This window comes from Sminthopsis crassicaudata, chromosome 2 (assembly GCF_048593235.1).
Source record: "Sminthopsis crassicaudata isolate SCR6 chromosome 2, ASM4859323v1, whole genome shotgun sequence".
In the NCBI taxonomy this organism is placed as follows: Eukaryota; Metazoa; Chordata; class Mammalia; order Dasyuromorphia; family Dasyuridae; genus Sminthopsis; species Sminthopsis crassicaudata.
Window position 1 is genome coordinate 626,127,422 of NC_133618.1, and position 15,436 is coordinate 626,142,857.

The window sequence follows — 15,436 nt, forward strand, 5'->3', positions numbered from 1 at the left end:
TAAATCAGGAACCCATTTTGACCTTATCTTGGTATATGTTGTTAGGTGTGGGTCAGTGCCTACTTTCTTCCATAGTAGTTTTTAATTTTCCAGTAGTTTTTGTCAAATACTGAGTTCTTATCCCCAAAGCCCAGGCCTTTGGGTTTGTCAAACACTAGATTACTATAGTCATTGACTAATGTGTCTGGTGAAGCAAGAATTATTTCTTTGCCAGTACCAAATGGTTTTAAGGACGACTGCTTTATAATAAAGTTTTAGGTCAGACACAGCTAAGCCACCATTATTGGCATTTTTTTCATTAATTCCCTTGAAATTTTTGTTCTTCCAGTTGAACTTTATTATTATTTTTTATAGATCTTTAAAATAATTTCTTGGGAGTTTAATTGGTATGTCACTAGGATCATTTTTTCCCATTAAAATTCCCTTGATATTGGTAATTTTTGTTCTTCCAGATAATTTTGTTATTACTTTTTCAAACACTATACAATATTTTTGGTAGTTTGAATGATATGATACTAATTAGATTAATTTAGATAAATTTGTTATTTTCATTAGGACTGGCTTTGCCTAATCACAAACAATTTGATATTTCCCCAATTGTTTAGATGTGATTTGTTTTGCATGAAAAGCATTTTGTAATTGTATTCATATGCTTCCTGGGTGTGTCTTGGATGGTATAATTATAAGTATTTGATATTATCTAAAATTTTTTAAACAAAATTTCTATTTCCTACTGCTAGACAATTTGGGAATGTGGTGTGTGTGTGTGTGTGTGTGTGTGTGTGTGTGTGTGTGTTGTGTTTATTTTTATCTTATAACTTTGCTTATGTTGTTAATTATGTCAACTAGCTTTTTTTTTTAGGTGATTCTCTGGATTCTCCAAGTATACCATCCTATCATCCTATTTGCAAAGAGTGATAGTTTTCTTTCCTTGTCTATTTTCATTCATTCAATTTCTTGTTATTTTTTATTGCTATAATTATCATTTCAAGTGTAATACTGAATAATAGTGGTGATAAAGGACATCTTTGCTTTATCCTGGATCTTATTGAAATGATAGGTACATATATTGTTTATCATTGGTAGAATGTTTTGTTAACTATTGTTGTTACTACATCTTCTCAGTGAATGCCCCTTCTAAAACATGATACTACTATTATACGGAAGGACACATTAGATAGGGGCTCATGAACAACAATGGAAATTACACGCACTTAGACAACTTTAGAAAGCTGGGGGAAGAAGTAGTTTCTTTCCTTTAGGAAGCAAACCTGTCAGCAGCAAATGAGTTTGGAGAATGAATTGCAGAGGAAATGCTACAGGTATTTTTGCCTCTCTTTTTATCATCAGAACTTAGGATAGTACCTGGCCCATGGTAACAGTATTGATAGTAAGTACCTAAGATTGATAGTAACTCCTTAAGAAATGATGTTTCTTGATTGATTACTGAAAGAGGATTTGAGCTCATGTTCTCTGAATCTAAATACATTACATTTTATATAAAATTGTGTTCTCTTGGTAGGAGTCTTATAGAAATTTTCCCTACTGCAAGACTGTTCCCAGGCTTAAAGTGAGAGGGACAATATCCTCTCATTCAGTCATTATTGCAAGAATACCACTGAAATGTTTAAATTGTCACTCTGTTATCTGTTCTCCCTCTGTGACTGCACAATGTCCCTTTTCTCTATTACATTTGCTTGATGCATTTTATGATACTACTCAACTGAATGTTATTATCCTGGGTAAAAATGTTACCTTTTACCTCTTAGGTATCTATCTATTATTTCTTGGGTTATTTGTAATCTTGATTCTTCTAGAATTGAAGTCCTAGGATTCTCAACCATAGATTTGGGAGGGGAGTAGAAGCTAAAAAATCAAATAGGATTTGAGTCCCATAATGTATGCTTTAAGAATTTTGCCAAAGAAAAACCCCTGCTATATTGACTTTGGATATTAATTCTATAAAAGGAAAAGAACACCTCCATTTTATGCTATAGTATAATATATTTTCTTTGGGTAATCATCAGACAATAGGTTACAGGAGGTATGGTGACAATGTAGATGCCTAGAAGATCTCAGATGCCAGAGAAGTGCCACTTTGTGCTTTGAATCAGTGTACTTATGACTTCACAATGCTTTGAATAGAATGTAATACCCAAATGCTTCCCAGTTCCCTGCTTCTCTGAATTCCAAGAAAGGATCATTGCCTCAACCATAGACAAGTTCCATTGGGGTACAAGGACTTGGATAACAACTTTGTGAGGAGAAAGTATTTTTAACCCATAAATATTGAGACTTTACAGGCTTTAGAGGGATTAGCTCTCTCTATGATATTGTAACTACAGGATTCCTTCTGGAATACTTTCTTGCACTTGACTTTGTCATAGACCAAATGTATTGTCAACCTGTTTGTGGAAGAAAATTGGCAAAAATTAGACAAAAATAGGCAAAGATTTGGCAATTGATGAATAACTTATTAAGACTCTTACCTTTATTCCAAACAGCCTCTCATCATGAATCATCTGTCCTTCCTAATCACCTAATGAACATTTCAATCTGCCCCCTGGCACTGATGAAGAGCATATAGGGCTCTAGGTTCTTATTTGTATTTCTTCTTAGCTTGTACTAAAGGCCAAGGTCACACAGAAAAGAATTATCTATCCTACATTTCAAATTGAAGGGAATCTTCGAAGTCACCAAGTCCAAACTCCTCTATTTTTTTTAAGAAATGAAGAAATGTTGCTGAGACTAGTCAAGTGACTTATCCAGGGTCACAGAGGTAATCAAATTATTAGTTGAGATTTCAATACGAAAGTATCAAAGATCCTAGATTTCAAACTAGAAAGAACTTTAGAAAGTCATCAAGGTCAAAGCCTTCTTTTCTTTTTATGGATGGCTCACAAAATTCAAATGGCTTACCCAAGGTCACACAAACAACATGTATGTGTCTGAGGAAAGTTTTAAACTCAGGTCTTTTCAATACCAAGCTCATGCAATGTTTCCAGTAGAGAGATTAAAGTCTTGCTCTATTCTTTTGGGATTGGCTCACTTCCAGGATATCATGTTCAGTTTCTTTTAGGAAGGAAATTGATCATCTGGGGGACATTCATTAGTTAACAAAAATGGAGAGAATGAAACAAGATAGGAGAATCATAACCTGAAGAAGAGATGGACTTGCTCAGCTTGCTTGTTCTTTGGCAACAGAGCTCAGAAGTGGAACTGGAGGCTCAAAAGGGACTGTTTTTAAATGCAGTGGGAGGAAAGCTTCCTAACCAAGAGAACTCTCCAGAAGGGGAAAAAAAAAGCTGTCCTCACTGAAGACCTTCAAACACATGTCCAATGGCCACTTATTGAGTAGGGGTTTTTGATTCTCACCCTGGTTCTACCCCATAATCCCTGAGGTCCCTTCCAGATAAAAGATTCTGTCATTTTACATCTATTGACATGAAGGCCAGCCTTGAACTTACGTGTTGCAGCATGATTGTCCAAATTTTTTATCACATATACAATTATCACAATCAGAAAACCATTGAGAGCCAAATTTATGGATTATGCCATTTGCATCCCTGCAACCTAAAACAGAACATAAGGCAATTCTGTTCAATTGCAATTGATGCTTTTAGAATTTTTTTTTACCAAATCCTTAATGCCACTAAATCATTCTAACAATGGAAAATTTGGGCCTTTCCCCCCCTATTTCTTTTAATTTCCCCCATTTTTACAGTTAATATTTTTTCTAATTATATGTAAAGAGAGATTTCAACATTCATCTTTGTAAAATTTTGAATTTAAAATTTTTCTCTCTTCCCTACTCTCCCTTTCCAAAGATATCAAGCAGACTGTTATAGTTTATATAGATACAATCTTGTTAAATATAATGTATATTAGTCATCTTGTGAAAGAAGAATCATAACGAAAGGAAAAAAAACACAAAAAAGAAAAAAGAAATTGAAAAAGTGAAAACAGCACCCTTCAATCTGCATTCAGGCTCTTTTATTTTCGTGATTGTGGATGGCATCTTCCAACACAAGCCTTCTCCAGTTATTTAGTATCACTGCATTGCTGAAAAGAGCTAAGTCCTATCTATAATAGTTGACTGTTCCACAGTATTTCTGGGACTTTGTACAATATACTCTATGTTCTGCTCACTTCACTCAGCATCAGTTCCTGTAAGCCTTTACAGGTTTTTCTGAAATCTGTAAGATCATCATTGCTTAGAGAACAATTGTATTCCATGACATTCTTTTGTGTCATAAAAGGAATTTGGCAGGACCCCTTTGCCTGTTTTATAAACTAGTTTATATAGTATTGGAAGTATTTGTTCTTTAAATGTTTGGTAGAATTTGCTTGTAAATCCATCTGGCTTGGCAGATTTTTTCTTGGGGAGTTCATTAATAGCTTATTCAATTTCTTTTTTATTAAAAAGGTTTTTCTTTCCTTTTCTATTATTTTCTTCAATATTTATCCATTTTACTTAGACTTTCAGATATTTTGGCATATAGTTGGGCAAAATGATTCTGAATTATCATTTTAATTTCCTATCTCTTGGTGTTGAATTCACTGTTTTTATTTTTGATACTGGTAATTTGTTTTTTTTCTTTCTTTTTTTCTAATCAAATTAACCAAAGGTTTATCTATTTTGTTGGATTTTTTATAATCTCCTTCTCTTAATTTTATTTATTAGCTCAATAGTTTTCTTATGTTTATTTTTTATTAATATCTCTTTTAATTTTTAGAATTTCTAATTTAACATGTAATTGGAGATTTTTACTTTGATTTTTTTCCTCTAAAGTTTTTAGTTGCATGCCAAATTATAGATTTGCTCTTTCTCTATTTCATTTAGTTAAGCAATTGGAGATACAAAATTTCTATTCAAAATTGCTTAGCTATATTCCACAAGTTTTTGTATGTTTTCTTGTGATTGTCATTCTCTTTGATGAAATTGATTTTTTTCTGATTTATTGTTGGACCCACTCATTTTGGATTAGATTATTTAGTTTTGAATTAATTTTTAATTTATTTCCATGGCACTTTATTATATGTAATTTTCATTTCATCACGACCTGAAAAGAATCTATTTAACATTTCTGCCTTTTTGCATTTGATTATGAAATTCTTGTCCCCTAATATATACTCAATTTTTGTCCAGGGGCTTTGAATTGCAGAGAAAAAGGTATATTTCCACCTATTCTCATTCAACTTTCTCCAAAGGTCTATTACATATAACTTTTCTAAAATTCTGTTTAGTACTTTAACTTCTTTCTTGATTATTTTGTGGTAAGATTCATCTAGATCTGAGAGAGGGAGGTTAAAGTTCCCTGCTCATATAGTGTTGCGGTCTATTTCTTTCTGTGTATCACTTAACTTTTCTAAGAATTTGGATGTTATACCACTTGGTGCCTATATGTTTAGCATTGATATTACTTCATTGTCTAATTAAATCTTTTTAAAATTGTACTTTTGCTTTGTCTGAGATTAGGATTTCTACCTCTGTCTTATTTTACTTCAACTGAACCATATATATTCTGTTCCAACCTTTTTGCTTGATTCTGTGTATATCTCTGCTTCAGATGTGTTTTGTGTAAACAACATATTGAAGGATTTTGGTTTTTAATTCATTCTGCTATCCACTTTCATTTTATGAGAAAGTTCATTCCATTCACATTTACACTTATGATTACTGTGTATTTCCCTCCATCCTACTCCCCTCAGCATTTCCTCTCTCTCCTTTCACCCTGTTCCTTTCACTAGTGTTTTCCTTTCATCTCTCACCTCCTCAATCTGCCTTCCCTTCTATCAGTTCCTCTTTCCCTTTTCCTTCACTTGTCCCTTCTTCTCCCTATTAGATAAGATAAATTTCTATTCCCAACTGAGTATGTATTTTAGCCAAATCTAATGAATCAAACAATGTTTACCCACTCATTTCTTTCTCCCTACTGTAATAGGTCTTTTTCACCTCTTCATGATTTAATTTAATTTTTACCTCTTCATGATCTCCCTCACCCTTTCTTCTTCTCCAAGTATAATCCTTTTTAACCCTTTAATTTTTTATATCATCAGATCAATGTCAATTTATACTCACACCCATATAGTTCTCAAGAGTTACAAGTATTATCTTTCCATTCATGGGTGCAAACAGTTAAATGTAATTGAATAACACAGATTTTTTTTTTCTTTTTTGTTTACCTTTTTTATCCTTCCCTTGAATCTTGTATTTAAACTTTATTTTTCTGTTCAGCTTTGTTCTTTTCATCAGGAAGATCTGAAAGTCCCCTATTTCACTAAATTTCTATCTTTTCCCCTGAAAAATTATACTCAGTTTTGCTGAGTAGTTGATTCTTGGTAGTAATTCAAGCTCCTTGTCTTCCAGAATATTATAGTTCATGCCCTCTAATCCTTTAATATAGAAGCTGTTAAATCCTATGTAATCCTGACTTTGACTCTTTTGTATTTGAATTGTTTCTTTTTGACTGCCTGCAAGTATTTTCTCTTTAACCTGATAATTCTGGAATTTGACTACAATATTTCTTGGAGTTTTCCTTTTGGGATCTCCTTTAGGATGTTATTAGTATATTCTTTCAATGACTATTTTACCTTTTGGTTGTACAATATCAGGGTCATTTTCCTTAATTATTTCTTTAAAGATACTGTCCTGGTTTATTTTTTTTTTTCCATCATGGCTTTCAGGTAGTGAAATCATTCTTAACTTCTATCTCAAAGACACATTTTCCAGGCCAGTTTTTTTTTCCAGAGAGATATTTTACATTTTCTTCCATTTTTTTTTCTTTCTTTAAATTTTGTTGGACAGATTCTTGATGTCTCACACTTATTAGCTTCTACTTGGATTTTGAACCTCCATTTCCACATGGCCATTATTATTTTAATGGAGCTGTTTACTTCAGTGGAGTTTTTTCCCTTTGATCAGTCCTGTTTTTTTAAAGAACTGTTTTCTTCAATCAATTTTTTTCTTTTCTAAGTTGCAGACTCTTTTTTCATAATTGTCCTGTATAACATTTTCCCCATTCCCATTTTTCTTCTGTCTCTCTTATTGATTTTTAAAATCCTTTTTGAGCTCTACCAAAAGAACATTTGGGACTTGAGATCAATTCATAATCCCCTTTAAGGCTTCACATGTAGGCATTTTGCCATTGCTATTTTCTTCTGGATTTGTGTTTTGATCTTCCCTATTGCTAAAGTAGCTTTTTATGAGCAGAACTCATTTTAAAAAGTTGATTTCTGATCCTAAGGCACAGGAGGCACTCTCACAAGCTACTTTTGCTGGATAAGGAGTTTGAGCATTGACTTTTCCTGCTGAAGACTGAGGTGCTGGTGGCTTGTCAGGCATATTAGTGTGTGGCTAGGGTAGTCTAACCCTGCCTGTTATGCCAGAGTTCTGGGGTTCACAATCTGTCTGCTGCACTGGGGGCCTCACAGCTGGCCTACTATGCTGCAGCCTGTTGAGCCAGGGAAGGGGAATATTGGTTATTGATCTTTTCTGTGGCTAAGAACCTCCTGCTGGCTACTCAGTACTATTCCTGTTCAATGCTGTATTCTCTTTTCTCCAAGTGAGATAGAACTTTTCTGAAGTCCTTCTAAGTTATCTTAAGATGGAAAATTGTTTCATTGGATTTTTTGTGGGTTCTGTTACTCCAGAATACATTTAGAAGGTTGATTAACATTGTTTTTGAAGGAATCTGGGCAGAACTCAGGCAGCTTCCTAACCTCTCAACCATCTTGGCTCTGTCTCTCTGGACATCTGAAGAAGGTTCTACAATTTCTCTTGGCAACCTCCTTTCATGTTTCACAATAAATTCAGTCACTAATAGTCCTTAATTTTTCTCTAAGGTTTCATTGTAAAATTGGAAACATCCAATATGTGTTAACAGATCACCTGTAGAATATAAACTCCAAGAAGTCAGGAGCTTTTCTTTTTTGGGGTTTCTTTTCATCTTAATTTTCTTTCCATGATGAATTTTGACTTTGTAGCTGAAAAAATTTTTTACACAAAAGATGTTTAATATACGTTTGTTGAATTGAATAGCTAAGTAGGTAACTGCTTGAGGCACAGACAAAGTTATTGCTTTGCCCAGCATCACAAAGCTAATCAAGATCCAGATGGTTTTAATTTCAAGTCTAGGCTTCTAATCCAATAGAAATATATCATATGTAGAAAATAAGTACCGCCTCCTAATAATCTGGTAGAAAAGAGATGGTTTGGGAAGGACTTTACATATACTTTCCTATACTTGCCTATTTTCTCTATCTTAAGCACATCTGTAGATTAAATCCATTTCCCTACCTTTTGTTCACTACTCTCATTTCATGGGTCTTGGCTCTAATGGACACAGATAGACCACACAAGATTGCCCCAGACACTTTTCTTGCTAAACAAATCCTTCTGTCTCTAGAGAGAGGAAACAATTATAAACAAAGATTTACCTTGTAATTCAGCACCTGACACAAGCTCCAGGGGAGTATTTATGCATTGAGCATCACAGTATATGAAAAAGTTAGCCAAGGCAAAGAGAACACCTACTATAGTATTCTATCAAAAAAAGAGAAGAGATTAAAAAATTAGAAATGGGTAGGGAAGGTAAATAGCTATAGTTTTTTTTTTTTAAGTGCTATTACTGCTTTCCCATTTTCTTTCACACTCACTGCCCAACATACATTCCTTATCATAGCAATTAATCCTTCATTTGTAATAACAAAATCTAAAAAGGGCCACAGTAGATAAAGCACTGGACATGTAGTCAAGAAGACTTGAGTTCAATTTGGCTTCAGATACAATTGTGTGACCTATGGTAAATCATTTAGTCTGTCTGCCTTAGTTGCCTCATCTATAAAATGGGAACAATGATAGCCTACTTAGAGTTCATTAAGTCTACTACTCTCATTTTACAGACAAGAAAACTGAGGACTTTATAAGACTCTGTCTTGTTCAGAGTCCCCAAATTAATAGCTGATACATATTTCAAGCCTTTGTCATACTGAGTCCAAATACCAATTTCATTTCTGTATATTTTGCCTTCTGTGTTCATAGTCACTCATTTTTCTTTTTTTTTTTTAACTTTTTTTTTGTTGAATGTAGTTTTTATTGCATCGTGATCTGAAACAAAAGCATTTACTATTTCTGCCTTCCTGTATTTAATTTTGAGGTCTTTATGTCATCATATATGGCCAATTTTTGTATAGGTTCCATGAGGTGCTGAGAAGAAAGTATACTCCTTTCTATCACCATTCAGTTTTCTCCAAAGATCTAACATACCTAATTTTTCTAATAGTCTATTTACCTCTGTAATTTCTTATTTGCTTTGTGGTTTGATTTATCTAATTCTGAGAGTGCAAGGTTGAGATCTCCCACTATTATAGTTTTGCTGTCTATTTGTTCTTGTAACTCTCTTAAATTCTCCTTTAGGAAGTTAGATGCTATACCACTTGGTGCATATATGTTTCATATTGATATTGCTCATTGTCTATGCTACCCTTTAGCAGGATATAGTTTCCTTCTTTATTTCTTTTAATTAGATCAATTTTTGCTTTTGCTTGATCTGAGATAAGGATGGCTTCCCCTGCTTTTTTTGACTTCACCTGAAGCATAATAGATTCTGCTCCAGCCTTTTACCTTTAATCTGTATGTATCTCCCCACTTTAAGTGTGTTTCCTGTAAACAACATATGGTAGTGTTCTGACTTTTGATCCAGTCTGCTATCTGCCTCAGCTTAATGGGAGAGTTCATCCCGTTCACATTTACAGTTAAAATTACTAATTCTGTATTTCCTGCCACCATATTATCCCCAGACTGTGCTTTTTTTCTTTCCCCCCCCGACTTTTCCCTTTCCCTACTATTAAACTTATGATCCCCACCTGCATCATGAAGCCCTCCCTCTTCAGTATCCCTCCCTCCTCCCCTTAAATCCCTTTCCCTTTCTTGTACCCTTCCCTTATTACTGTTTTTCTTTTCCCTTTTCCTCTCCCACTTTTTAATGAGGTGATAGAGAATTTTCTGTAAAACAAATGTCAATTATTTTTTCTTTGAGCCAACTCTGATGAGAGGAAGATTCACACAATGTTCCTCCCCCTCTCTAAATTCCCTCATATATGATAGGTTTTCTTTGCCTCTTCATGGGATATAGTTTCCCTCCTTTTATCTCCCCTTTTCCCTTTTTTGACACTATCCTCTTTCCATTTCTACTTCCTTTTTATGTTATATCAATAAAATCAAATTATACATGTGGTCTTTATGGATATCCACAACAGAAATACAGTTCTCAAGAGTTCTTTTTACCTTTTTCTGCTTCTCTTGAGTCCTGTGGTTGGAGATAAAAATTTTTGTTTAGATCTGTTGTTTTTTTTTTCCTTAGAAACAAATGAAATTCATCTGTTTCATTAAATGTCTATCTTCTTCTATGGAAGAAAATGCTTAGCTTAGCTGGGTAGTTTATTCTTGGCTGCATTACAAGTTCTTTTGCCTTTCGGAATATCAGATTCCAGGCCCTTCCATCCTTTAATGTAGAGGCAACCAGATCTTGAGTGACTCTCATTATGGCACTTCTGTATTTGAATTGTTTTTTCCTGGCTGCTTGTAATATTTTTTCCTTAGTCTGATAGTTCTAAAATTTGACCACCATATTCCATGGAATTTTTTAAGGGTCTTTTTCATAAGGTGTTCGATGAATTCTTTCAATGTCTATTTTATCTTTTGGTTCTATTACCTCTGCACAGTTCTCTTTGATGATTTCCTCTAAAATAGTATCTAGGCTCTTTTTTTCATCAAAAATTTTTGGAAGTCCAATAATCCTCAGATTATCTCTCCTAGATCTATTTTCCAGGTCTGTTGTTTTTCCAAGTAGATATTTAATGTTTCTTTCTATTTTTTTTTTCACTTTTTTGGTTTTGCTTGACTTATTCTTGGTGTCTCAATGAATCATTCATTTCTATTCAGTTCTGGTTTTTAATGAGTTATTTTCTTCATTAGCTTTTTACCTCTTTTGTAATTGAGTTTTTAAAAATTTTATAATTATAATTCTAATTTTTGACAGTATATATGCATGAGTAATTTTTTATAACATTATCCCTTATATTCATTTTTCCAAATTTTCCCCTCCCTCCCTTTACTCCCTCCCCTAGATGACAGGCAATCCCATACATTTTACATGTGTTACAGTATTACCTAGATACAATATATGTGTGTAAATCCAATTTTCTTGTTGCACGTTAAGTATTGGATTCTGAAGGTATAAGTAACCTGGCTAGATAGACAGTCATGCTAACAGTTTACATTCAATTCCCAGTGTTCCTTCTCTGGGTCTAGTTGTTTCTTTCCATCATTGATCAACTCGAAGTGAGTTGGATCTTCTTTATGTTGAAGATATCCACTTCCATCAGAATATATCTTCATACCGTATTGTTGTTGAAGTGTATAGTGATCTTCTGGTTCTGCTCATTTCACTCAGCATCAGTTCATGTAAGTCTCTCCAAGCTTCTCTGTATTCATCCTGCTGGTCATTTCTTACAGAGCAATAATATTCCATAACATTCATATACCATAATTTACCCAACCATTCTCCAATTGATGGACATCCATTCATCTTCCAGTTTCTAGCCACTACGAAAAGAGCTACCACAAATATTTTGGCACATACAGGTCCCTTTCCACTCTTTAGTATTTCTTTGTGATATAAGCCCAGTAGTAGCACTGCTGGATCAAAGGGTATGCACAGTTTGATAACTTTTTGGGCATAGTTCCAAATTGCTCTCCAGAATGGCCGGATTCTTTCACAACTCCACCAACAATGTATGAGTGTCCCAGTTTTCCCACATCCCTTCCAACATTCATCATTATTTGTCCTGTCATCTTAGCCAATCTGACAGGTGTGTAGTGGTATCTCAAAGTTGTCTTAATTTGCATTTCTCTCATCAGTAGTGATTTAGAACACTCTTTCATATGAGTGGATATAGTTTCAATTTTATCATCTGAGAATTGTCTGTTCATATCCTTTGACCATTTATCAATTGGAGAATGGTTTGATTTCTTATATATTAGGGTCAGTTCTCTATATATTTTGGAAATGAGACCTTTATCAGAACCTTTAACTGTAAAAATATTCTCCCAATTTGTTACTTCCCTTCTAATCTTGTTTGTATTAGTATTGTTTGTACAGAAACTTTTTAGTTTGATGTAATCAAAATCTTCTATTTTGTGATCAATAATGATCTCTAGTTCTCCTCTGGTCATAAATTCCTTCCTCTTCCATAGGTCTGAGAAGTAGACTATCCTCTGTTCCTTTAATCTATTTATGATCTCATTCTTTATGCCTAAATCATGGACCCATTTTGATCTTATCTTGGTATATGGTGTTAAGTGTGGATCCATATCTAATTTCTGCCATACTAATTTCCAGTTTTCCCAACACTTTTTTTCAAATAATGAATTTTTATCCCAAATGTTTGTATCTTTGGGTTTGTCAAACACTAGATTGCTATAGTTGTACCCTTTTTTGTCCTTTGTACTTAATCTGTTCCACTGATCAACTGGTCTATTTCTTAGCCAATACCAAATGGTTTTGGTGACCGCTGCTATATAATGTTGCTTTAGATCAGGTAAAGCTAGACCACCTTCGTCTGACTTTTTTTTCATTTATTCCCTTGAAATTCTCGACCTTTTATTCTTCCATATGAATTTTGTTGTTATTTTTTCCAGGTCATTAAAATAGTTTCTGGGAGTCTGATTGGTATAGCACTAAATAAATAGATTATTTTGGGGAGTATTGTCATCTCTATTATATTCGCTTGGCCTATCCACAAGCACTGAATATCTTTCCAATTGGAATTTTTGTGGCAAGTGTTTTGTAATTTTGCTCATATAATTCCTGAGTTTTCTTTGGTAGATGGATTCCCAAATATTTTATACTCTTGACATTTGTTTGGAATGGAATTTCTCTTTGTATCTCTTGCTGTTGCATTTTGTTGGTGATGTATAAAATGCTGAGGATTTATGTGGATTTATTTTGTATCCAGCAACTTTGCTAAAATTGTGAATTATTTCTAATAACTTTTTATTAGAATCCCTGGGGTTTTCTAAGTATACCATCATATCTGCAAAGAGTGACAGTTTGATTTCCTCATTACCTACTCTTATTCCTTTAATCTCTTTCTTGACTCTTATTGCCGAAGCTAGCATTTCTAATACAATATTGAATAGTAATGGTGATAGTGGGCAACCTTGTTTCACTCTGGATCTTACTGGGAAAGGTTTCAGTTTATCTCCATTATATATTATGCTCACTGACTGTCTTAAATATATGCTCCTGACTATTCTAAGGAATAGTCCATTTATTCCTATACTCTCAAGTGTTTTTACTAGGAATGGATGTTGTATTTTATCAAGTGCTTTTTCTGCATCTATTGAGATGATCATATGGTTTTTATTAATTTGATTATTAATATGGTCAATTATACTAATAGTTTTCCTAATATTAAACCAGCCCTGCATTCCTGGTATAAATCCTACTTGATCATAGTGTATTATCCTGGGGATGATTTTCTGAAGTCTTTTTGCTAATATCTTATTTAAGATTTTAGCATCAATATTCATTAAGGAAATTGGTCTATAGTTTTCTTTCTCAGTTTTCTATCTACTTGGTTTAGGTATCAGTACCATTTCTGTGTCATAAAAGGAATTTGGTAGGACTCCTTCATCCCCTATTCTTTCAAATAGTTTATATAACATTGGGGCTAATTGTTCTTTAAATGTTTGGTAGAATTCACATGTGAATCCATCTGGTCCTGGGGATTTTTTCCTAGGGAGTTGATTAAAGCTTGTTCTATTTGTTTTTCTGAAATGGGACTATTTAAGCAATTTATCTCCTCCTCTGTTAACTTAGGAAGCCTATATTTTTGGAAGTAGTTATCCATTTCACTTAAGTAATCAAATTTATTGGCATAAAGTTGGGCAAAGCATCTCATTATTTCTCTAATTTCCTCTTCATTGGTGGAAAGATCCCCCTTTTTATTTGTAAGACTATCAATTTGATTTTCCTCTTTCCTTTTACTGATCAGATTTACCAAAGGTTTATCTATTTTATGGGCTGTTCCATAAAACCAACTCTTGGTTTTATTTATTAATTCAGTAGTTTTTTTTACTTTCAATATTATTGATTTCTCCTTTTAATTTTAGTATTTCAAGTTTAGTTTTTGGTTAGGGGTTTTTAATTTGTTTTTTTTTAGCTTTTTAAGTTGCAGGCCCAATTCATTAATTTTCTCTTTCTCTATTTTGTTCAAATAAGCCTCTAAAGATATAAAATTTTCCCTTATTACCACTTTAGCTGCATCCCATATATTTTGGTATGATGTCTCATTGTTGTCATTATCTTGGGTGAAATTATTAATTGTTTCTATAATTTGGTGTTTCACCCAGTCATTCTTTAAGATGATATTATTCAGTTTCCAATTACTTTTTGGTCTATTTACCCCTAACTTCTTATTGAATGCAGTTTTTATTGCATTGTGATATTGAGAAGAAGACATTTATTATTTCTGCCTTCCTGCATTTAATTTTGAGATCTTTATGTCCTAATATATGGCCAATTTTTGTATAGGTTCCATGAAGTGCTGAGAAGAAAGTATACTCCTTTCTCCTATTGAGTTTTTAAATGAGTTGTTTTGCTCTGTGGAATTTTTTTCCGTTTCACTAATATATTTTTTTTTTTTTTTAAGCGAGTTATTTTCTTTTTCTAATTCACAAATCCTGCTTTCCTGGGACTTTTTTTTTTTACCTTTTCCAATTCACAAATTCTGTTTCCCTGCACTTCCTGAGAGTTTTTTACCTTTTCCAATTCACATTTCAGGAAGTTGTTACTCTCTTGCATAGCTTCTCTTTCCTTTCCCCATTTTTCTTCTAGCTCTCTTTTAAGGTTTTTAATAGTCTCTTCTAGGAGAGCTTTTTGTGTTGGGGACCAACAATTGTCTGGAGACTGTCTGCTATTAGTCTCCTCGGGATTGAAAACCTGCTCTCTTTCTTATAGAAGCTATCCATGTCCTTTTGATTTTTTTACTCATTTTTTAAAAAGCCTGTAGGGTCTGTCTTCAGGAGGTTACTTGCTTCCTCTGCAGAACAGGGATAGGTGTATAGACTGCCTGCCAACCGATTATAAAGACTGGCCAGGTACTGGAGTGCTCTAGGAAATACTTCCCCAATGGAAGTGACTCTGGCCTGTAAGGCGGAGCTGAGAGGGGTGCCCTGCAAAGAATCCTGCTGTGAAGATTAACGATTGCCCTGAGGCAAGAGGCTTAGCAGTGGAAGTGTCATTATCCCAAGCCAAAGCCCACTGTGGGGCTATGGGTATTAGCAGTTGCCCAGTGAATAGTCCTGCAAGGCACTGGATGTGGCCCTGCCCAAGGAAGCACAGTCATGCTGGGGAAGTTCTATTACCCT

The 15,436-nt window shown here is 33.8% G+C and overlaps 1 long non-coding RNA gene across 2 annotated transcripts in view; it reads right to left on the minus strand.

The window, feature by feature from the left end:
• Window positions 1–448: 448 nt before the first annotated feature.
• The window catches only part of LOC141558734 (uncharacterized), a 47,419-nt gene continuing 32,431 nt past the window's right edge, over window positions 449–15,436 (minus strand). For both annotated transcript variants that reach the window (XR_012487133.1, XR_012487132.1), the window contains exons 3-5: window positions 8,440–8,545; window positions 3,468–3,573; window positions 449–2,405 (exon numbers count right to left, since the gene is read on the minus strand). This is a non-coding gene — a long non-coding RNA (uncharacterized LOC141558734). The remainder of the gene's footprint in view (window positions 2,406–3,467; window positions 3,574–8,439; window positions 8,546–15,436) is intronic.